The 25,096-nt window shown below is 34.9% G+C and overlaps 1 protein-coding gene across 1 annotated transcript in view; it reads left to right on the top strand.

Moving 5' to 3' along the window:
* The window catches only part of BRINP3 (BMP/retinoic acid inducible neural specific 3), a 404,544-nt gene that overhangs the window by 216,737 nt on the left and 162,711 nt on the right, over positions 1–25,096 (top strand). The gene's annotated exons all lie outside the window — the stretch shown is intronic.

Genomic DNA, 25,096 nt, shown 5'->3' on the forward strand with positions numbered 1-25,096 from the left:
GAGCATGAGCGGGGGAGGGGCAGAGAGAGAGGAAGATACAGAATCCGAAGCGGGCTCCAGGCTCTAGCTGTCAGCACAAAGCCTGACATAGGGCCCAAACTCACGAAACATAAGATCATGACCTGAGCTGAAGTTGGACACTTAACCGACTGAGTCACCCAAGCACCCCAAGAGGTCCCTTTAATTAAAACAGAGAGAGACAGAGGGAGAGAGATACAGACAGGCAGACAGATGGTGACTTCAAAAACATTAGATTTTTTGACACATTTCTCTGGCAATTTTAAATCAGCATGTTGTTGTGTTTGTTCAATGGCCACTGCAAAACAAACAAACCCATTGCAATGTGATAAGGTCATCCTAGACTAACTTAACAAGAGCAAAATAAAATACAAAGAGCATTTCTTAGTGTTTCAGCTGTAACATTTCGTAATTAATGTAAAAATCTCTCATTAAATATATCATTTTGTTGCTTTATGATTTTAAAATTAATGTGTGAATTTGTTTTGTAAGTTAATTGAAAAACTAGTACTTCAGTATTTTGGGAATGCTATGGAAAATTTGCACCATGTATATATTGTTCAAGATATACAGGAGAGAATAAAATGTGATATAGAAATATCTTTATCATATGGGTTACATACATAATACTACCTGTCTTCAAGATCGCTAATAGATGAAGTTGGTTAAAAGAATTCTGTAGATGTAAATTACACAATTATAATTAGTCTACTTCTGACTATAGGAGTTATGTTGGATAATCAAGTATATAAATAGTATTTATGCTGTCTAGATAAAAATGTAGCCAACATGAATACAGATATTTTAGTTAATTTAAAAATACTGTAAGATAGGATACTGTTAGAGATATTTAGCTAGAGGTTTCTGAGGAGTCAGAGACTTTCTCAGAAATCAACTTCAATGATATAAACAGTAACTTAAAGCGTATTTTCTAATAGAAGACATCATTATTGTAAGTATGTTTATTATATGGCTATTGATTTTTTTTCTCAGCACCAAGTAGAATTTTGTAATAGAGTTTTGTACTTTATTCAGCAAGAAATATTCATTCACATTTTGTGTCAAAACTTAATGGAGGGTCACTAGGCACTTGGACTAGGACGTGGGTCTAGAGAGGCCTGGTCACAGGAATAGGATCTTGGGGACAAAAGGCATCTGCTTATCTCCGAGTAGTAAACTACCCAGAGGTGTGTATCCCCCCACGAAGACAGAGCTGGAGGATACTGGCCTGCCATCATAGGACAGGGATTTGCTGGTTGGCTGGAATTTCATTTAGTGAGACACCAGGGACTCCTAGCTGTTGGAGAAGCCCTGGACCCCATCAGGCAACAAGTCCAAATGGGAACTGACTGTTGTCAGTCTGTAGCTGCCACTTCAGGGTAGTTTACGGGGGGTGGGCCTCCTCCTTACTGGAACCTGTGCAGGTGGTTGGTACTTGGCCCCAGCTCCACAGGTCTGGGGGGCCCAGCTGTCCCAGGCCTGATAAAGGGGTGTATACTCCGTCTGCATGTGGAGCAGTTCAGGTGCTAGGGATTGGGGGAAAAAAAAGAAAAAAAAAACTTATGGATATTTGTATGTACTTCTGTTCTCCCACAAGCAAGCAGAGTCTGTATCACAAAAATCAACATGTTTTAATGGTGTAAGTATTGCACACAGGCATTGTTTTTCCGTTCTGTGATACAACTGGGAATGGGAAGTCTTCATGAAACTCATAATCTAGCTGTGTGGTAGAAGAGAGCTTTAGAGAAGTGACTATTTTTAAGTTTATTTATCTATTTTGAGAGAGAGACAGGCAGAGAGAGGGAGAGGGGGAATCCCAAACAACCTCCATGCTGTCAGCACAGAGCCCAAAGAAAGGTTCGATCTCACAGGTTTGTGAGATCATGACCTAAACCGAAATCAAGAGTTGGTCACTTAACTGAGTGAGCCACCAGGGCGCCCTTAAAGAAGTGACTTTTAAATAAGTCACCTCAGAGAAGCTCTGAGGAAGAGGAAGGAGTAACCCGGAATGTGAGAGAGTGAACAGCCTCACCTTTAGAGCTACAGGGAATGCTGGAATGCTCATTATCCATTAACCATGGGAGAGCCTTCCAGGGCACATAATGGACATATTTAAAGTGTAAAGATGGAAAGGAGAAGTGGGGCTTTAGATCAGGGAGAGGAAGCAGAGAACCATATTGGAATGATACAGGGATGGATAGTAAAGAGAAGTAAACATATTTTGTGCTATAACTGAGGAAAAAAAGGAAATGAGGTATGTGCCAATGGCAATAGCATGGCTAAGAATATATAATCACAGAATTACATGGGGAGTGCAAGGGTGAGGTAGTTGGAAATGGGAAAAAGGTAGACTATCAGACTTTGCAGGATTTAATTAGGTCTGGATGGAGTTCTCTTCCGAGGCAGTAGTAATTTTAAGTGACTGGTGATTTTCTGGTGCTGGGTCAGCTGCTGTCTGTGTTACTGTGAAAGCTCTAGGGGTAAGCTCTTGAGGTGGTCTACAGGTTCCTGTCTCACATGCACAATTGTATGTTCCTGTGCATTTTTCTGGAAAGAGTATCCTTTATTTTCATTAGTTATCAAGTGTGTCCCTACACAGATGAAAGGTGTCCCTCCTCAATTATAAGATTATAATTGCTTAGATGTAAGTTAACACAATAAAAAGGACTGGGGTTGGGGATGAGGTGGGAGGTGTAAGGGGAATTTAAAGTCATTCAACTACTGAAATTCTTCACACTTGAATACATAGTTCAATGCCAAGGGCTTTTGTAGTATATTTGGATCAAGAGCTGAGCTCCTTTACTAAATCCCTAAAGGTTTAATGCTCTGTTTATATATTTAAAATTTTCAACTAAGCGTAGTGAGAGCCACAATTTCTTTGATAAGGCCAAGTGTCTTGTGTTTGAAGTGCCATGTAATAGGTGTTTAATTTCTTGAAAAAAATGTATGAAGTTGTTCATTGATTTACAGAATTTAGGAAACAGAGTATTGTTAAAAAATAACATCAAGTAAGATCATTAACAGATAACGGCAAAAATATAATTAAATCTGGAAAACTGTGCCTGCTTTTATCATGTTAGTTCTTGCAAAAACACAAAAGAGTTGGACAAATAGTGTTAACTATGAGCCAATTTCTAGGAAATGGGATAGAATGATGTTGTTTTTATCTCTTACAATTATGAATATAAATGTAGGCTGCAGTTCATTAACACATCTGGAAATAAAAAAAGAGGCTCTAACACCTATGTAGCTTAATTAACTGCCATATTATTCCAATTAACGGCATTTATATAAAGTATTATTTTCCATATTGTTTTTAATGCAATAACATGTCAAATACAATTTCTAGAATTGGCCATTATTTTCAGAAGATCCAATTCAATTGACTCAATTTATCTAAAAGATCACACCGACCTGTTCTTTAGGATTATTATGAGATAGTATAATAAATTTAATATTATGTTACTGACAATGAAAATATATATTGGGAAACTTTAATCTATTACCTGATGTGGTGTGTGCATTTTACAAAACTTCCTTAGTACTCTAAATTTTAATTATTTTATTTTATTTTTAAGGATTTTTTAAAATTTATTTTTGAGAGAGAGAGAGAGAGAGAGAGGAGAACATGAGCAGGGGAGGAGCAGAGAGAGAGGGAGAGAGAGAATCCCAAGTAGGCTCTGTGGTGTCATCACAGAGGCTGTGTGGGGCTGGATCTCACAAAATGTGAGATGGTGACCTGAGTCGAAATCAAGAGTCGGAACCTTAACCCACTGAGCCACCCAGCCATCCCAGTAGCCTAAATTTTAAAAATCAGTTTACACATGGTGAGTAAGATTAAATTTTTTATTAAAGACTTAACATTTTTTAAAAATTTTTTTAATGTTTTATTTATTTTTGAGACAGAGAGAGACAGCATGAGCAGGGGAGGGGCAGAGAGAGAGGGAGACACAGAATCCAAAGCAGGCTCTAGGCCCTGAGCTGTCAGCAGAGCCTGATGTGGGGCTCGAACTCACAAACCACGAGATCATGACCTGAGCCAAAGTCAGACGCTTAACCACCTGAGCCACCCAAGCACCCCTAAGGACTTAAAAATCTTAAAAGAACTAAATTATTATTAATTTCTCAAAATAAGTACTGATTAATGTCTGGTATTTCTGGCATTTTTCTTGTACAGAGAAAAAAAAACAGATTTTATTATTTTATTTTATTTTATTTTAGAGAGCACAAGAAAGTATCAGCGGGGAAGAGGGGCAGAGGGAGAGACAGAGAGAGAAAGAGAGATAGAGAGAGAGAGAGAGAGAGAGAGAATTTCAAGCAGGTCTCATACTCATCTTGAAGTGCAGCATGGGGCTTGATCCCCTGACCATTGGATCATGACCTGAGCTGAAATCAAGATCAGACACTCAACAGACTGAACCATCCAGGAGTCCGATCAGATAGATTTTTAAAATTATAGTGTTTAGAAATGTTTTCTAAAAAATTTAGGAAGAAACACAAATAATGTGTTAAAGTTACCTTAAAGGTTAATATGCCAATTAAAAATTGCGTTCATAAATGATGTCTTAGTGCCGCTCGGTTTATTTAAGAGTGATGCAGGTGATTTGGAGAAGAGGCTCCAGAACTTTGTATCTACATTTCTGTAATTATAAAAATCCATTAAATTAAAATTTGAAAAGCTATTTATAATATGAGGCCTGATAATACTTTTCCAAGAAGCTTTTCTGCTATGTAAATTATTTTCTCTGTGAGATAAAAATCAGTAAAACCTCACAATTAATTTTTAAATGTTACTTTTATATGTTCAAAAAAAGCTTAAAGAAGACACAAGACAACAAAATTTACCTGCAAGCCATTCTTAATAATTGGAGGATTGATTTCATATATTAGGTTCATTTTCAGAAAGGATTCTCTTAACAAACTCTTTCAGGATTTTAAAAGAATGTTTTAACTTACACACAAATTTAACCATCTGGGTACAATGCAAGTACATTTAACAAATTTGGCAATTTTTTTTCAAATTGAGAAAAAGTGTATCTACATTTTCTTGTGTATACATATTTCCTTGCCCACAATATTTTTTATCCTAAAGGAATAATATGTTATTCCAGAAGATTAATATATAAATATAGTATCATGATTAAATTCATAACAATCTCAGAATAATTAAGGTTAATATTTTTAAATATTTAGAAAATTCATATATTTTTTAGAACTCTCATACATTTTAATGTTTATTTATTTATTTTGAGAGAGAGTGGGGGAGGGGCATAGAGAGACAGAGAGGGAGAATCCCAAGCAAGCTCTTTGCCGTAAGCACAGAGCCTGATGAAGGGCTGGATCTCACAAACCATGAGACATGACCTGAGCCAAGGTAAAGAGTTGGATGCTTAACCCACTGAGCCATGCAGGCACCTGTCGACGTTCATATTCTTGATAATAATTTTCCACTATTTGTTGTAGGCATTCATTTCCTTGTGCTGAGCTTTCTCTATTTTGACAAAAGTCCTAATTTTCTAGAGAGCAAAAGCAGAATATGTTTTTATTTTTGTTCCATTTTTAATCAAAATAGCTTATATATAGTAACTACCAAATGGTAAATTAGAAAAATAAAATTAAACTTTACTGTTTAGGTTAAATTCTTTTTATTTTTTAAAATTTAATTCCAGTATCATTAACATGCAGTGTTATATTGGTTTCAGGTGTACAATATATGATTCAGTAATTCTGTATTCTAAATCATAATTATACAAATCTGAAAAAAAATTAAAACTTCTATTTGTGATATTTTTCTGCATCTGTTTCATTCCACTGCACTTTTTCAGCTGTGTTCCTAGTGTTAGCTGTTGTTTCTTGTGACAGAATCTATAGTCCTAAGTCTATAATATTGATTTGTTTTCTGCTCCTTAAAACATCTCAATTGTCATATTGTCTTCAGTCAAGACCTGCTTTGTATTTATATTCTTGTAATAAACTATTTATAATTATATTTTCTGTGCTATCTCAGAATGCTGACTAAATTATCTCTTCCATTTACAAAAAATATTTAAAGTCAAAAAGCCTGAAAAATATTATCAAGAAGTGTATTTAATATTAAGTAAAATTAAAAATATCTAAGTAGGGGTGCATGGGTGGCTTTTGATTTCGGATCAGGTCATGATCCCAGGGTCATGGGATCGAGCCCCATGTCAGGTTCTGTGCTGAGCATGGAGACTGCTTGGGATTCTCCTCTCCGTCCCTCTCTCTGACTTTCTCCCACTGTATCTCTTAAAACACTATACATATATATGTATGTATACGTATATATGTATATATACATATACATACATATCCCATATATATATACAATTATGTGTGTGTATATATATATATATATATATATATATATATATATATCCCTGCTTCTAACCAAGATGGAAAAACATATGGAAATACATTCCAAGATGGAAATACATATACATACATATCCCATATAGATAGATAGATAGATAGATAGATAGATAGATAGATAGATATATCCCTGCTTCTAACCAAGATGGAAAAACAAGGACTGGATTCATCTTTCCACATAACAACACAAAACCCAAACCCAAATCAAAACTAAAACCAAACAAACAAAAACCCCAAAACAAAAAAAGTCACCTATGAGGGTCAGAATCAACTTCTTCAAAATTTCTGTTAGCATCGATATTTTGATTCCTTCCCATTAATCACAAATGTTCTTAATGGCATTCAGAATGGTGAGTCCTTTCCAGATGTTTTCAATTTACTTTGTCCACATCCATCAGAGGAATCACTACCTATGGCAACTATAGCCTCTGAAATGTATTTCTTAAATAATAAGTCTTGAAAGTCAAAGTTACTCTTTGATCCTGCAATAATATTTTGAAGGGATTTTTTTTTTTCTGAGCAGTAGGGAAATAGTTTAAAATATTCAGTAAACCATGTTGCAAACAAATGTACTGTCTTACAAGCTCCGTTGTTCCATGTTTGGAGCATAGGCAGTTAATTTGGCACAGTTTTTAAGATCCCTAGAACATTCTGAATGGTAAATGAGCACTGGCTTCAACTTCAAGTCATCAGCTGCTTCAGCCCCTAACGAGAGGGTCAGCTATCTTATGAAGCCAGGAATTGACTTTGCCTTTCTAGCTATAAAAGTCCTAGATGAAATCTTCTTCTCATACAAGGCTATTTCATCTACATTGAAAATCTTATATTTAGTGTAGCAAAACTAAATCATTAATTATCTTAGTTAGATCTTAGGGATAACTTGCTGCAGGATCTAAATCAGCACTTGCTACTTTATCTTGTGCTTATTATACAAAGGCTTCTTTTCTTTTTTTTTTTTTTAAGTTTATTTATTTTGAGAGAGAGAGAGAGAGAGTGTGAGTGGGGTAGGGGCAAAGAAGAGAGAGACGGAGAATCCCAAGCAGGCTCTGCACTGTCAGCGCGGAGCTTGACGCAGGACTCAAATGCATGAACCTGTGAGATCATGACCTGATCTCAAACTTTCTTTTTCTATCAGCACTGGGCTGTTTTGCTTTTTTCACATTTAGGTGTTTATTGGAGTAGCACTTTTAATTTCCTTCTAGAACTTTTCCTTTGCATTCCCAACTTAGCTGTTAGGTAGAAGAGGCCTAGATTTCAGGTTAGCTTGGCTTTTGGCATACCTTTCTCACTAAGCTTAATCATTTCTAGCTTTTGATTTTAAAGTGAGAGATGTGCAACTCTTCCGTTTACTTAAAGGCTTGGAGGCCATTGCAGAGTTATTAATTGGCATAATGTCAATGTTGTGTTTCAGGAAATAAGGAGGCATGAGGAGAAGGAGAGACAGGGAAACGGCCAGTTGTAGAACAGTCAAAACACACACATTTATTGATTAAGTTTATGGCCTTATATGAGTGCAGTTCGTGATCCCCCCAAAACAATTAAAATAGTAACATCAAAGATCACAGATCACAAATCATTATAACAAATACAATAATAATAAAATGTTTGAAATATTGTGAGAATTACCAGACTGTGGCACAGAGATACAGTGAGCAAATGCTATTGGAAAAATGGCATCCAATACTCTTGCTCACCAAGAGTTCCACAAACCTTCAATTTGTAAAAACTGTGACGTCTGTGATGTGCAATAAAATAAAGCACAATCAAATGAAATATACCTGTAATTTTACCTAGATGGATCTCTTCTCTGGACTCAACTAACAAATTATAATAACAAGACCCAAAATAAACAAATTGTTTTCAAGAACTGCTTTCCAGAGCAAAGCTCAAGAATATTTATAGGAATAGGGGAGCCTGGGGCACTCATTGGGTTGAGTACCTGACTTTGGCTACGGTCATGATCTCACAGTTCATGGGTTTAAGCCCTGCATCTGGTGTTGTGTTGTCAGTGGGGAGCTGCTTTGGATTCTCTCTCTTTGTCTGCCCCCCCCCCACCCCAACTCTTGCACTCTCTCTCTAAAAAATAAACATTAAAAATTTTAAAGAAGTATTTATAAGAATATAAACAAATAAGCCTAAAATGCAACAAAGGAAGATTCATAATGTTATTCAGTCAAAAGTTCCAGGCAATGAAGAAGCAGGAAAACACAAACAATAATGAAGAGGACATTCGGACAAATAAAACTGACTCTCAATGAACACAGACATTAGAATTATCAGATAAGAACATTAAAATATGTATTATAACTGCATTACGTATTTCCTAAAATAAAGTAGAGACATGAAGATATAAAAAAAGACCCAAATGGAACTTACTGAGATGATGAATTTAATCTTTGACCTAAAAAATACAAAAGATAAGATTAAACACCTGCAAAAATGCACAAGCTAAAATTAGTGAAATTGAGACATAGATTGTGAGTATAGTAACTCTCGAAAATGAAAGAGAGAGAGAAAAAAGAATGTGAGAAAACAATGAACAGTGAGCTGTGGGACAGTTTCATCTGGTCATAAATATGTGTAATTAGAGTCTCCAAGGAAGAAAGGGTGAAGGGAGCATGTATTAGATTTCTATTGCTCTGTAACAATATTATCATGATAAAATTTAGAGGCTTAAAATAAAACACATTATCATCTTTTCAATTTTGGGGGGAGGAGAGGTATGGATTAGCTAGTTTCTCCAATCAAGGTGTTCACCAGAGCTAGTTTTTCACCTGACTCTCAACTTGGGGAGCATTTGTTTCCAAGCTTATATGGATGTTGGCACCATTCAGTTCCTTGCCAGTGTGAGGGTTTCAGTTTATTGTTGGCTCTTGGTGGGAGGTGACATTCAATGATTTGCCAAGTAACCTGTACTATATGGCAGCTCACAACAACTTAATTTGTTTCCTCAAGTTCAGCAAGGAGGAGAGTCATTATAAAATATTACAATGTTCTGTGTTCAGAAACAAGTCACAGTCCCCACCTATACTCAGCGGGAAAGGATTACAGAAGAAGGTACATATCCTGAGAAAGTTGTCATGGGGGCTACCTTAGAAATTGCCTTAGACAATATTAATATATATATATTTGAAGAGTTAATGGCCAATTTCCAAACTCGATCAGGATTTAAATCCCACAGATCCAAGAAACTCAAGAAATACCAAACATTAGAAACCTCAAGAAAATGACGACTCACTTCATAATCAAATGGTGCAGAACCAATTTTAAAGGGAATATCTTAATTTTCATTAGTTATCAAAGAGTCCTTGCACAGATAAAGGCATCTCTACTCATATATAAAGCTTACTAACACTGTAAGTGCTTAGATGTAAGTTAATGAGGTAGGGACATCAGGAAGAAATCAGAATGCATCGGATACAGAGGAACAGCGCAAAAGGATGACAACAAACTTCTTGGAAACAAGGCAAGTGACAAGCCAGTGGAGGTGAGATCGCTAAAGTATTAAAAAAATCCTGCCAACTTAGAGTTGATTTTTTAGAAAAAATGTTTCCAAACAAAGGAAAATGTATTTGCAGATGTATGAAATCTTTAGGAATTTCACCAACAGACCTGAACTGAAGAAATGATGTAGGAAATCTTTCGGTCAGGAAGGAAGATGATGCCAGTTCGAAATATGGATCTACACAAAGGAATGAAGAAAAGTAGCAGGGGCACCAACATGGGTAATTCTATCTTTTATTATTCTTTAACAAAATCACAATTAATATATTGTGAAGTTTATGGTATATATAGAAAAATAGTATGCCAGCAGCATCACAAAGATCAAAAAGGAGAAATGGAAGAATATACTTGTGAGGTATTGTGTTATCAGTGAAATGGTATAATATAATTTGAAGGTAGTTGATAAGAATGTATACTATGAATCTTAAAGCAACCACTAAAATCACAAAATAGAGCTGATATAAGAAAAAATGACATATAGAATTATTTTAAAATTAGTCCAAAAGAAGTCAGGAAAATAAGGAAAAGGTTAAAAAGAACAGATGGGAAAAATAGAAGACAAATATCAAGTAGACAGACTTTAACTCTATCAATAATTGCATAAAACATAATAACCTCAACTCTCCTATTAAAAGGCACAGATCATCACATCAGATTAAAAAAAGGAATAACCAACTTCATGTTACCTACAAGAAAATCACTTGAAATTTTAAAATAAGTTAAAAGTAAAATGATGTGAACACTGGCGTGACTATTTTAATATAAGAAAAATGTGTTTCAGAAAAGAGCATTACCAGGGAAAAGGTAGTTTCATAATGATAAATTAGTCAGTAATCCAGAGGAATTTATAATTGTAAACATTTATGAACCTAGTAGCATAGCTTCAAAATACATGAAACAAAAATTTATAGGAGAGAAGAAAGTAATGAAGAAATCCATAATTACAGTCAGAGATTTTAACAGCCTTCTCTCAATCCTTGACAGAACAGGGTCTGTAGAAGATTTAAACAATATTATCTATCAAGCCTTGCAAAGTATATATTAATACTAGGCAGTCATCTAGAAAATCCTTAAATATTTAAAAACAAGTAACAAATTTTATATATAACCCAAGACTCAGGGAAGAAATCAAAAAGGGTATGAGGGGCTCCTGGGTGGCTCAGGAGGTTAAGTGTTTGACTTTTGATTTCGGTTCAGGTCATTGTCTCTCAGTTCCTGGGATCAAGCCCTGCATGGGCCTCCGTGCTATCAACGGAGCCCGCTTGGGATTTTTCTGTCTCCTTCTCTCTGCCCCTGGCCCCTCTCAAAATAAATATATAAACTTTAAAAAAATAGGTAAAAAATTGGTATTAGGAATTATTTTGAACTTAATAAAATGATGAAAATACAACGTATCAAAATCAATCAAATATCGGTAAAGGAGTACTTAGGGGGATATTTGCCAGAAACAATATTTTTATTAGGAACAAAGTGATAAAATAATGACCAAAGATTCCTCCTTCAGAAACTAAAGATAAAGATGAGCAATGAAACCTAAAGTAATCAAAAGAGTGGAAAAAACAATCAAAATAGAAATCATTAAAATAGAAAACAGAAAAACAATAGAGAATAAAATGAAACCAAAAGCTGTTTTTTAAGTGTATTAATAAAACTAATTAACATTTAGCCAGAATTATCAAGAAACAGAATACTGAATATACAAATTACCAATATCAGGAATGAAAGAGATAACCACATATCACTATAAATGACACAGACATAAATTTAACAAGGATATATCACGAACAGCTTTGTAATTATAAATTTGAAAACTAGTGAAAATATTCCTTGGAAGACACCAATTTGTAAAGCTCACTTGAAAATAAACAATCCGCATGGTCCTAAACTTATTAAGGCCAAGTGTTTTCACTATCGAATTCTAGCAAACATTTTAAGAAGAAATAGTAACAATATACACATCCTTTTCCAGAATATTCAAGAGGGTTAAAAAATGACCAAACAATTCTTTAAATTCAACATTACTCTGATATCAGAACCAGACAAAGATATTATAAGCAAATAAAACTACCAATATCTCTTATTGATGTAGAGGTAAGTATTTTTAAAATGTAAGCAGTTTGAACACAACAACATATCAAAGGTATTCCACATCATGACTACTTTGAATTTATCCTAGAAGTTCAAGATGCATAACATTAAAAAATCAACCAATGTAATTTATCATATCAACAAGGTAAATATAGGGATGATAGATGATAGATAGATAGATGACAGATGATAGATAAATAGATAGATAGATAGATAGATAGATAGATAGACATATGATAGGTAGAATCTTCTCAAGAAATGCAGAAAAATCTTTAGAAAATATCTGACATAAGATTCTGATTTAAAAAAAAAAACTCTTAGAAAACTGGAAAGAGAAAGGAATTTCCTCAACTTAATAAAAAGCATATTTGAAAAACCTTTATGTAGCTCAGATGATACTGAATGGTGAAAAAGTAAATGCTTTCTCCTTAAGTTTGGGAACAAGACAAGGATTTCTGCTATCACTACTTTTATTGTAGTAGAATAATACTAATATTCTGCTAGTAATATACCAAAATGACAGTAATAAATATTGTATTATGGGTTCCAGCCGATACAATCAAGCAATAAAAAGAAATCAAGCATTCAGATTTCCAAAAAAATTAAACTTTCTTTATTCACAGAAGAAGACATGAGTACCTGTAGAAAGTCTAATGAAATCTTTTTGAAAGGTACAAGAAATAAAAAGGGAGTTTACCAGTTATAGGATACATGATTAATTTATTAAACCGAGTGTATTTCTACTTACTGGCAATAGACAATCAGTAGTTGAAATTAAAATTTATAAAAGATTTGACTCCTGTATACTGAAAACCAAAAAAAAAAAAAATTACTTAAAACCTAATTATTGCTTATTTTAATATTTTCATTATTCTACTTTAAATACACACACATGCACACAATACATGTGTGTATACTCATATGCATATATCCATCACTCAAACTATCCTTTCTCTTTGTCTGTCTGTCATTCTTGATCTTTCTATTGTCTTCTGACTTCCATTTTTTCCTAGTGAGAAGTTAGCTATCATAATTGTAAATTTTATCTTGAATTCAATGCTTCACCTGGTCTGGCAGATTTTAAAGTTTACATTTTCTTTTGGACTTTCAAAAGATTGACTATAATATGCTTTGGTGTGTTTTTTCCTATTTATCCTTCTGGGAATTCTCCTCTGGGACTCTGATGCTAGACTGTTTGATATTGTCCTTACAATCTTGTACTGTTTCATGTTATTATTCCTCTCTCTCTTTGCTTTTCAGTTTGATTAAATTCTAATGACTTGTCTTGAGTTTATTCATGTTTTTTCTTATTTGCTCAGCCTAATGTAAAGCCAACCAATTTATATTTATATTAATTTATATTTGTGTATTTTTTTAGTTTTTCTTTTCTGAAATCCCTTATTTGTTTTTGTATACTGGGTCTAACTTTTCCACTAGTTATTTTAGCAGAGTCATTATCATAGTCCTTGAAATCTGGTGATTTCAACCTCTCATTCATATCTGAGTCATCTTCCATTGACTATTTCCTATATCTCCCATTGGATTTACATTTCTTGCCTTTTCATACACATATTATTGTTATTTACCATTGTGTGTAAAAAAAAACAGAACAATACAGAAGACATCAAAGTAAATGTTATTTCCTATGAAAATAAGTATACCCTTTCTTCTGTTAGGCTTCCATTATGTGTGGCTGAGTCAAACTAATTTAGAATTGGGGTAGACTTGTGCTTTCTTGAAAATTTAACTCAATCTACTGACATCTGGCTTAAAATAGTCTGAAGGCAGTATCAATTCTTTACATTTAGAAGGGTTTAGGATCTGACCAAGATTGAGATTCAGATTACCACATTCTTTTCAACCTAACTATCAGCTTTCTGAATCATGGGAAATCTCTTTTTGCTTTAAGATTTAACTACCAATCTCTTGGATCCTGCAGAATTATTTTTGCTTTCTGGTCTTGTCTTGTCTTTCTGTATACTGGAAGATTATTTTCCTTCTTATTGTTTTGTCCCTAGCCTTTAAAAGTTCAATGTCTGAGGGCACCTGGGTGGCTCAGTTGGTTAAGCATCTGACTTTGGCTTAGGTCATGATCTCGCAGTGAGTTTGAGCTCTGCATCAGGCTCTGTGCTAACACGTCAGAGCCTGGAGCCTGCTTCAGATTCTGTGTCTTCCTCTCTCTCTGTCTCTGCCTCTCCCATGCTCATGCTCTGTCTCTCTCTGTCTCTCAATAGTAAATAAACATTAAAAAAAATTTTTTTTAAGTTCAATGTCTGGTACTTGGTTAAAGGCTGGAATGCCTCATAGGCATCTTTACCAGATCTTTACATTTTGTGCCCGATACTTGGTGAAAGTCAAAAGAACCTTGGAGGGTTTCTCTCAGTTCTGTTACTATGCTCAAACTTTGGGTTGCCACAGCTTATCCTTGGGGAAACCCTGTATGCTTCAGACAGTATTTCTCTCAGCTCTGCTACTTTGCATCAGGCCACCTATGCACTACTCAGTGAAGTCTCATGGCCAGGTTCGGGGGACACTCACTTTGGGGCTTTCTGGTATTTTAATTTATCATATCACAAACACAGCCATTAAACTTTTTTTTCCAGTCTCTCTTTGTCTTATCAATTACAGATTTATCCTCTTCCCTCTCTGTTTTATCTGCTGATGAGAGCAGCCTTGTGTCCCTTTCTTCCCTGAAAGAGCTAATCATTTCCTAGATTTCAGTTCATTTACAGCATCCACTGCTCTCTTATAGTTAAACAAAAACTTTTAATTTGAGTTTATCTGATTTACTTTCACTGTTAGGGTAAGAATGATGGTCTCTTTTGATTTCCTACATCCTAAATAGAATTGAAAGTCCTTCCTTGTAGCATCTGCTGTTTTATTCCTATTTCCCTCTCTCCATGATAAGTATATATATTTGTTCAAAATGCTATAGTGTATTACTTTAGCCTCTTTTGTCATGTAAGGCCATAGAGACTTCCTGGAGATACTAAGACACTTCAAATTTCTATTATATACTGTGTTACCTTTCTAGCATTACTTCCTGGTGAAGTGCATGGGCTCCAGTGTTATACCTTTTTCCTCATTAGAAACTTTAGAACCAATTAAGAAGTACTTGTAGAAATCACTAAGCTTGAAGTTAAATTATAAGCCTTATATATTTCAAGTCATCATGGAAAAGAAGCAGTCACAATAGGCTTCCAAACAATTCTTCTCCAATTAAACTTAAATAACTAACACTCCCCCTCAAGGCAGCACCTGCCCCCAACAGCACAACCTGTAAAAAAACAGACAGAATTATAGCTTCTCTAATGGATCTACCCGAGTGATATTTCAGAAAGAGCAGAGTTGAGAATGCACAGTCCCATCCTTAGATAGCACTAATCAAATGTTCTTTTCTCTCTGACGGAAGATGTTGAATGTGGGAGGGAGATGGACTATGAGAGGGCATCAGGTAACCCTAACAAAACCTTGTCAAGGAAATATTAGGCGAAGTAAAATATGCTTTCTCCTCCAAAAACTTCTAGGACATCTTCCTTAGATTGAATATAACCAGTGCCTCAAAGTTCTCAAAGTAATCCTCCGTATATAACATGACCACTTTCCTTATTATTATATTGTCATCTAAATAAATCTATTTTATTACCTAGTGCATTATCTCCTCCATGAAAAGCAATTAGATGACATTTTAAAAAATATAATAAATGTTGATCATAATCACCCTACCATCAACCAGGAAAACAAGGCTGCTTTGATTTTGCTTTGTTATGTTTTGTTTCAATATAGCTATCAATATCAGATCACTAAATTTATGCAAATATTTGTTTGTCATTTAACCTTTTTTTAGAGATTGGAAACAAAACTCAATAGTGTTGTGTCAGGGGTCATGTCTTTCTAGTAGAACTCAGAACTGGTTTATTAGAAACAATGATCTGGAACAAAGACTCTCACAAGCAATACTTTAAATCAATAAACTCTTGAACTCTATTTCTTCCCACGTATAAATTCAACTTACAGTTTCCAAAGGACTATAGAAGGAGCAAATGTCAAGTAATACCACCAGGAAAGGATTCTTCCATTTCACTGAACCCATTATGGCTTCCCACCATTCTTGCATAGCCTGGTCATTCTGGAAGCTATCGGCAGAAAAACTAAAGACATCTAAAAACCACCTGGAGGATGCATTTGTTTGAGCTCCTTTCACTCCTTATCCCTTGTGTTAACTGCATTCTATGTGTGTGTGTGTGTGTGTGTGTGTGTGTGTGTGTGTGTGTGTGTGTTTGGCAGTATTTATTAAGTGAGTTCTGAAATGTTAACTAATACTCTCCCAGGTTTTCGTTTCCCTGCAACCAATCAAAGTGATCTGATCTACAAAATTCAAACTGCCCTAGAATATTGAAATGAACATCAATGTGCACATATGAATATTCCTCCAAAAATTAAAATACATTTTAAAAATAAGTATAAAAAATAAGTATAAAAGAATAAAAAACCTTTGCAATATTTAGTTCAAATATTTTGTGGGTTGCACAAAGAGAACTTTGATTTTATTTCTTATGTATTTTTATTTTTAAAGCAGGATGTGAGTGATTTTAGAAATACCGTAACATTCAACAAATGGAGGCTATAACTCTTCCTTGAGTCTCTCCCCAATTTAGTGCATTACACTAAAAAGATCTAGCTATGTTAAAGTACTAGGTGGTGTGGTCTTATGTAATGTAATGCTCATTTTAAAAACCTTATTGAGATATAATTTATATAGCATATAATATACACATTTAAATAATCCAATTCAGTGTTTTTAGTATTTTTACATATATGCACAATCATCACCACAGGGAAATTTAAAAATTTTTCATCACCTTACAAAAAAAACCCCAAGACCATTTAGCTACAATCCCCCTCTGCCCTACCCACCTGTACCCAGTTCTGTCTAGTAAACACTATTCTATTCTGTCTTTATAGATATCCCTATTTGGGGTCCTCATATGAATAGTATCATTTAATTTGTGGGCTTTTGTGACTGCTTTCTTTCACATGTCATAATGTTTTTTGAGGTTCATCAAAATGGTTGCAAGAATCAGCACTTTTCCATTTTTATGGATGAAGAATATTCCATTGTATGGATATAACACATGGTTTATTCACTGATCTGTTGATGAGTATTTGAGTTGTTTGGGCCTTTATGGATAATACTGCTATCAACATTTGTGTGTAGGTTTTTGTGTAGACATATGTTTTCATTTCTTTTGGATATATACCTAGAAGTATAATTGTTGGGCCATGAAATGACTCAGTTAATTTAGGAACTTTCATACTGTTTCCAAAACTGCTTCACAATTTTACACTCCCACCAAAACATCTGAGGACTCTGATTTCTCTATGAACCTTGCCACAAATTGTTATAATCTGATTTTTTGATTCCAGACATGCTAGTGGGTATGAAATAGTATCTCATTGTGGTTTTGCTTTGCACTTCTCTTATGACATCACTGAGCATTTTTCATATGTCTGTTGGTCACTTGTATATTTTCCTTACAGAAATGTCTTTTTAGATCTTTTGCTCATTTCTTAATTGGGATTTTGTCTCTTTTTTTATCATTGAGTTGTAAGAGTTCTCTGTGTATTCTAGATAGAATTCCCTTATTAGATATGTAATTTGCAAATGTTTTCTCCCTTTCTGTGGGTGGCATTTTCACTTTTCTGATGTAGAACAAATGTTTTTAATTTTGATGACACCCAATTTATCTATTTTGTTTTCTCTTGTTGCTTGAGCTTTTGATAATATATCTAAAAATCCTTTGGCAAATCCAAGGTCTTAACATTCACTCCTGTTTGCAGCCCCTGGGTGGCTCAGTCAGTTAAGCATAAGCATTCGGCTCAGGTCACGATCCCAAGATTCATGAGATCAAGTCTCTCATCAGGCTCTGCACAGACAGCGTGGAGTCTGCTTGGGATTCTTCCTCTCTCCCTCTCTGTCTCTGCCTCACCCCCACTCCTTCTCTCTCCCTCTCTCAAAATAAATAACATTAAAAAAATTTACTCCTGTTTTCTGAGGTCAGAGTCCAAAACTTCTTTATTTTTTGCATGTGGTTTTCTAGTGGTTCCAGCATCATTGTTTGACAATACTACTCTTCCCCACTGAATCTTTTCGGCATCCATGTCAAAAATTAGTTGACTATACATGTGTGAATTTATTCAAGGACTCTCAATTCCATTTCATTAATCTTAATGTTTGCCCTTGTGTCAATACCACAATGTGCTGATTACTATTGCTTTGTGGTAATTTTTGATATAAGGAAGCATGAGTGCCCCTACTTAGTTCTTCTTTGGAGTTGATTTCTTCTTTTGGGTCCTTTATAATTCCATATGAATATTAAATTAGGATTATCAATTTCTACAAAACAGAAATGTGGGATCCTGATAGGGATTTCTTTGACTCTGTAGATCAGTGTGGGGACTATTACCATGTTACCAATGTTGAGTCTTCCAGTCTATGTATATGTACATGGGTATGATTTTTCGTTTCTTTGGACCTTTAACATATTTCAACATTTTGTAATTTTCAACATACAATTTTTGAATGTCTGTTATATCTATTCTTAAGATTTTTTTTTCTGATTCTACCATGAATGGAATTTTTTTCTAATTTCATTTTGGGATTGTTCATAGCAGGTGAATTAGTCTGTGTTCTCCAGAGAAGCAGAACCAATAAGAGATTTTAGAGAGAGAGGTGGGGGGAGGATGGGGGAGAGAAATAGGTTGATTATAAGGAATTGGTGCAGTATGGAGACTGTCTTACTATTTGATCTCTGGTGCTTTGGTTCTGTCAGCATGAAAAGTGTTTGTGTCTCTGCTCTTGGCACCAATGTATTAAAGAAGTAGAGATCGGTGTCCAAAGTGAAAGCAGAAGACAATTTTATTAAACAGCAGTACGCTCTAAAGGTGGGAGAGGGCGGACTCAGAGGTGGCAACTGCTCTGAGGCTACAAGGATCTTTCCTTTTAGGTGGGCAGGGTCTTGCTTCATGGAGAGGGTGGTTTCTAATGAGGGCTGCTTCTAGTCATCTGGGGGACTCATCCCACAAATTGCGAGGGGAAGCTTTTGACAGTACAAGGTTTGTGCTGGAACCATCATGGCAGCCTTTCCCCATGGGGGTGGGGGGGCTATAACCACAATGTTAATTTATGTTAATGAATGTATAACTAGTTATCCATCAAGATGAGAATATGTTCTCTCTGGACTATGCATGTGTCTCCTTAGGGAGAGTCCCTGTAGGCTATGACATCCTTCAGTGAGGATGCTGGCCCATTTTGTTGCCACAGGGGCATTCCTCTGGTTTTCCTTCCACTGCTCATATGTAGCTACTATGTAACACTTCCAGTAAAAACCCAAAGGCCTGAGAACCAGGGAGCCAGTGACATAAGCCCCAGTCTGAGTGCAAAGGAAGCAAGGAAGTTGATGATGTAAGTTCTAGTCTGAGTGCAGGGTAAGATGTATATCCCATCTCAGCAGTCAAGCAGAGAGCAAATTCTTCCTTTCTCTGCTTCCTTCCTTCCTTCCTTCCTTCCTTCCTTCCTTCCTTCCTTCTTTCCGTTCATTTGTTTGTTCGTTTTTTCGTTCATTTGTTCGTTGGTTCACTTTTTGTTTTCCTATTCAAGCCCATAATGGATTGAGTGATGCACACCTACATTCGGCAGAGTAATCTTTTCTACCCAGTCTACTCACTCAGATGCTAATCTTATCTGGAAACACCCTCACAGATAAACCCAGAAATAAGGTTCAGGCAAATATCTATGTACCCCACATATCAGTGATAAAATTAACCATTGCAGCAAATGTGGAGTTTTTAATTGATTTTGTATCCTGAAACTTGGCTGAATTTGTTTATTAGTTCACTTGTTAGTGGATTTTATGATTTTTTTATGCATAAGATCATGTCATCTGCAAATAGAGATACTTTTACTCTTCTTACCCAATTGATTTGATTTTTATTTCTTTTTCTTGCCTAGTCACCCTAACTAAGACCTCTCTTATAATGATGGATAGAGGTCGTGAGAGAAACATCTTTATGTTGTTCTTGATTTTCGTAGATGTTCTTGATATATGAAAAAAGTTCCTTTCAATTCCATTTCATAAGTGTTTTTATAATGAAAATGTGTTGTGTTAAGTGCTTTTCCGGTGTTTATTGAGATAAGCATGTTTTTATTTTTTTATTCTACTGATACTATACATTAAGTTAAATGATTTTTCATGTATTAAATTAACCTTGCATTGTTAGAATAGATTCCACTTGTCATGATGTGCATTTCTTTCTAATCCTGGGTTTGATTTGCTAGTATTTCGTTGAGGATCCTTACACCCATATTTATCAGAGATATGAGTCTATAGTTTTCTTGTGATATCTTTGGTTTTGGTATCAGGCTAATACTGGCCTTATAAATGGAGTTGAAAAGTGTTCCTTTCTCTTCTACTATTGTGGAAGAGTTTTTGAAAAATTGGTATTTAGTCTTTAAATTTTTGGTAGAATTCAGTGGTGGAGTCATCTGGGCCTGGGTTTTTCTTGTGGGTAGTTTTTTATTACTACTTTATTTTGTGCACTTGTAGGTTTATTCAGATTGTCTGTTTCTTCTTGATCAGCTTTGGTAGTTTGTGTTTTTCTAAGAATATTTCTATTTCCTCTAAATTATCTATATTGATGCACATTTGTTCATAGCGATCCTTTATAATCCTTTTTATTTCTATAAAGTTAATAATAATTTTCTCTTTTTTATTTTTGATTCCAGATTCTTCTCTCTTTTTATCTTTGTCAATCCAACTAAATGTTTGTCAATTTTGTTGTTTTTTTCAAAGAACCAGCTTTTGATTTCCTTGATATTCTTGTTTTTTAAAAAAATTCTCTATTTCATTAATCTTCACTCAAATATTTATTATTTCTTTCCTTCTGCCTCATTTAGGTTTAGTTATTTATTTTTCAGTGTTCTCTTTCTTATTTAAGCATTTACAACTATAGATTTCTCCTTGTCTTTTGTTTTCAGCCTTTTTATTATGATGTGTCAACTTGTGGATCTCTGTGTCTATTAGAGTTTGTTGATCTTCCTGGGTCTGTAGGTTGTTTTCAATAAACTTGAGACGTTATTGTCATTACTTCTATGGACTTCTTTTTTTCCTGCTTTTTTCTCTCCTCTCTTTCTGGTATTCCCAGAATGTAAACCTTGATACACTTAAAGTGTCCCACATTTCTCTGAGGCTTTTTTTTTATTCTCTTTTTCTTAGTTTGCATAATTTTTCTTGACTTATCTTCAGGTTTGCTATTTCTTACTTTTGCCAATTTAAATCTATAATTGAGCCCCTCCAGTATTTTTTTTCTTATTTTAGTTATTGCATTTTTTAACTTTAGAATTTCCAATTGGTTGTGTTATAATTTCCATTTTTTTAATGTTTATTTACTTTTGAGAAAGAAAGAGACAGAGCACGAGAAGGGAGGGGTAGAGAGAGATGGAGACACAGAATTCAAAGCAGGGTCTAGGCTCTGAGCTGTCAACACAGAGCCCGACGGAGGGCTCAGACTCATGAGCTGTGAGATTATGACCTGAGTCGAAGTTGGACACTTAACCGACTGAGCCACCCAGGTGCCCCAATATAATTTCCATTTTTAAAATTCATATTGTCTGTTTGATGTGACATTGCCTTTCTATTACTTCTTTTGTCATTCTTTCTTTTAGTTCTGTAAGATTTATAATGGCTATTTTAAAGTCTTTTTCTGTCAAATCTGACATCTGGTTTCTCTCACAAGTAATTTGTATTCTTGCTTCTTTTCCAGGATATGGGTCATAGTTTGTTGTTTCTATGAATGCCTCACAATTTTTTGTTGGCAAGTAGGCATTTTAAATAATGTATGTGGCAACTCTAGGTACTGTTCCTCCATAATCTAAACATCTTTAACATTTACAAATTTTGCAGTTAATAACCAGTATGAAATTATTCGATAATTATTATAAGAACTAGCGAAAAATTCTAATAGCTTAGGAATAAGTTATAAAAGGAAATATTTTAAGTCCTTTATTTTATAACATATAAAAACAGACTCTTTCAAGATCTTCTCTTTCCCTCTGATGATCAAACCTCAACATTTGATACTGTTCTGACTTCCAGTAGTATAAAAGTGACAGAATTTAAGACATGGATTGGGAAAGAAATAGATTCCTGCAAAAATTCTAGATAATTAAAAAAATATAGTCTCTTACTGTATGCTGCTGCTTTTTAAATCTATTTATATTTATATAATTCCTATGAAAGAGATATGCTAAAAGTCAGGTACAAAACATATATTCTAGATATATGGGCCACCACAGAGGAGGGGACTTGGATAGCATTCATCACCTTAATAACTTTCCAGCAACATTAGTAAGGCAACCTTTAGGAAAGTAAGAAAGAAGAAAGGAAAGATAGAACAACAACAAAAAAAGTATCAATGCCTTTATAAAATATGCCCATTGTGAATGCAGAAGATGTCTTTTGTTAGCCATTAGAAAAAAATGGCAGTTTATACTATGTATATGTTAATTGAATGTTAATTGAAATTTCAGTTTTATTCATAATATGTAGAAAAAGCAGAAAATGGGTAGGATGTTTTCTAAATTATAACACAACTGTAATTTAACAGAATTGCACACCCTGTTTCTTACAGTTACAGAGGAGTAAATGCCAAGCATCAGGGTAGAAATAATGATGAAGTCCAAATGGGAGGGTGAAGTCAGTGAGATTATAATGTGTGGAAGAATGGAACTAACCAACCATCAGAAGTTTTTTTTTTTTTTTTTTTTTTTTGACAACCCTCAATTTAAGACAAAAATGGGGGTGCCTGGGTGGCTCAGTCAGTTAAGCTTCTGACTTCAGCTTCGTGATCTCACGGTTTGTGAGTTCGAGCCCCGTGTCAGGCTCTGTGCTGACAGCTCAGAGCCTGGAGCCTGATTCAGATCCTGTGTCTCCCTCTCTCTCTGCCCCTCCCCTGCTCATTCTCTCTCTCTCTCTCTCTCTCTCAAAAATAAATAAACATAAAAATATTTTTAAAAAGACTAAAATGTATGGAGTTGCAGATCTCTTCAGGAACCTATTAGCCTTGAAAAGTATGCAAGAAACCTGATCAGGAATTATTTTTGTTGGTTTGTCAGTTTCTTTCTCTCATGACCCACCAAGATTTCTGTTAGTAAATACTTAGGGTTAAAGAACCAAATTCATTGCTCATATTTTTCTTTCTTACTGGAGTTTTCTCCCATACTATCTTAAAATGTTTCCATTTAACTCATGTTCCAAAGGTCTCCTTACTCAGTATCTTTCACATAATCATTTAAAGCATGTATGCATCCATTCATTAATCAACTCACTCCTTAATTTGAATACTTAACATGTAAATTCTAGAATCACAATACCTGAGTACAGATCCCAGCTGATCATTAGTCATGACACCTGGACAAATTAAAACACTCAACTTCTCCCCTACTTAGGTTCACCATTGCTAGAATAGGGATTATGCAGAATAGTGATGATTGAACGAGTTACACTGAAAAGCTTTTCAAACAATGCCTAGCATGTGAAAATGCCAAAAAGTGTTATCTATAAGTATTTAACATATAGTTATTGAGCCCTTATTATATTCCCAGAGTAGCTTGTTTATCTTCTGATCTCTCCACCCAGAGCTCAGTACAAGATAGGAGCTCAATAAATGCTAATTGGAATTAAATGAACCCAACTCAGCATGAGCAGAATTGATGATGTTGTAGCAATCAGAAACTGCAGCAACCCCAGAGTTTCACGTAGCTAAAATTAGGTGAGTGGTGGCAACTATAGCACGGATGCTGAGACAGCTCTGAAAAGTTTCACAGGAATCCCCAGTAGTCCTTTATCTTTCAAATCCTCATATTTCTCCTGCCTCTCAGTAGCAGAGTAATAGCTTTTCTAATAAGCAGAAAGAAAACTCAAAACCCTCTTTTGGAAGTGCTTATTTTTAATAAGAGCACACAACTGCCCTTTTATAATAATTCTATGTATTCCTCTTCCTGCTCTCCAAATCGTCACGATCACAGCACAGCTCAGCTAGGAAATCTCATCAGTGTAACTAACTGTAAAACTCTTTGGCAGAAACTCCTCATCTTTGAACTGCCTGCCGCCCTAAGCTTGGAGCACATGCAGGATTGTACACGGTGACACTTGACAAATATTTATTGAGTGTATTTTGTTGAATTTGTGAAATCCCAGCTGCCAGGAATAAAGGTGCTCAGAAAGGAAAAACTGTCTTCTAAAACTGTGTACAGATTGACTATCTGTTGAATCTGTTTCACAGTAAGTCTGACAGCCCTTCTTTAGGGAGAGAGTTGTGTTTTTTCATTTATTGGGTGAATAAGAATCCAATTCTTTGTGTTAATTATCTTTTTATTAATCATTCATGTCTGAATGCAAGACACACGGGATTATTTTTCCCACTTTTGAGAATAGCTCTGGAAAGTAAAATAAGGAACTGTTAGTTTTTGGAAAGTATGAGCATGGTTCATGAGCTCTTCAGTGTTGTTTTTTTTTTTTTTTTTTTTTTAATTAAGAGTTTGTGTTTTTAGAGGAGTTTTAGGTTTACAATAAAATTAAGGGGAAGATCAGAGATTTCTCATATACTGCCTGCAATCACACATGCATAGCCTCTTCCATTAGTAACATCCCCCACCAGAGTGGTACTTCTGATACAGTGGATGAATGGACATTGACACATCATAATGACCAAAGCCCATAGTTTACATTATAGGTTGCTCTTGGTGTTATACATCCTATGGATTTGGATAAATGTATAATGATATGGGGGCACCTGGGGTGGCTCAGTCAGCTAAGCGTCCAACTTGGGCTCAGGTCATGATCTCCTGGTTCGTGGGCTCAAGCTCCACATCGGGCTCTGTGCTGACAGCTCAGAGCCTGGAGCCTGCTTCAGATTCTGTGTCTCCCTCTCTCTCTGCCCCTCCCTGACTCATGCTCTGTCTCTCCCTGTCTCTCTCTCTCAAATATAAATGAACACAAAAATATTTAAAAATGTATAATTATATATATATATATAT

The sequence above is a fragment of the Panthera leo genome, chromosome F3 (assembly GCF_018350215.1).
Source record: "Panthera leo isolate Ple1 chromosome F3, P.leo_Ple1_pat1.1, whole genome shotgun sequence".
NCBI lineage: Eukaryota > Metazoa > Chordata > Mammalia > Carnivora > Felidae > Panthera > Panthera leo.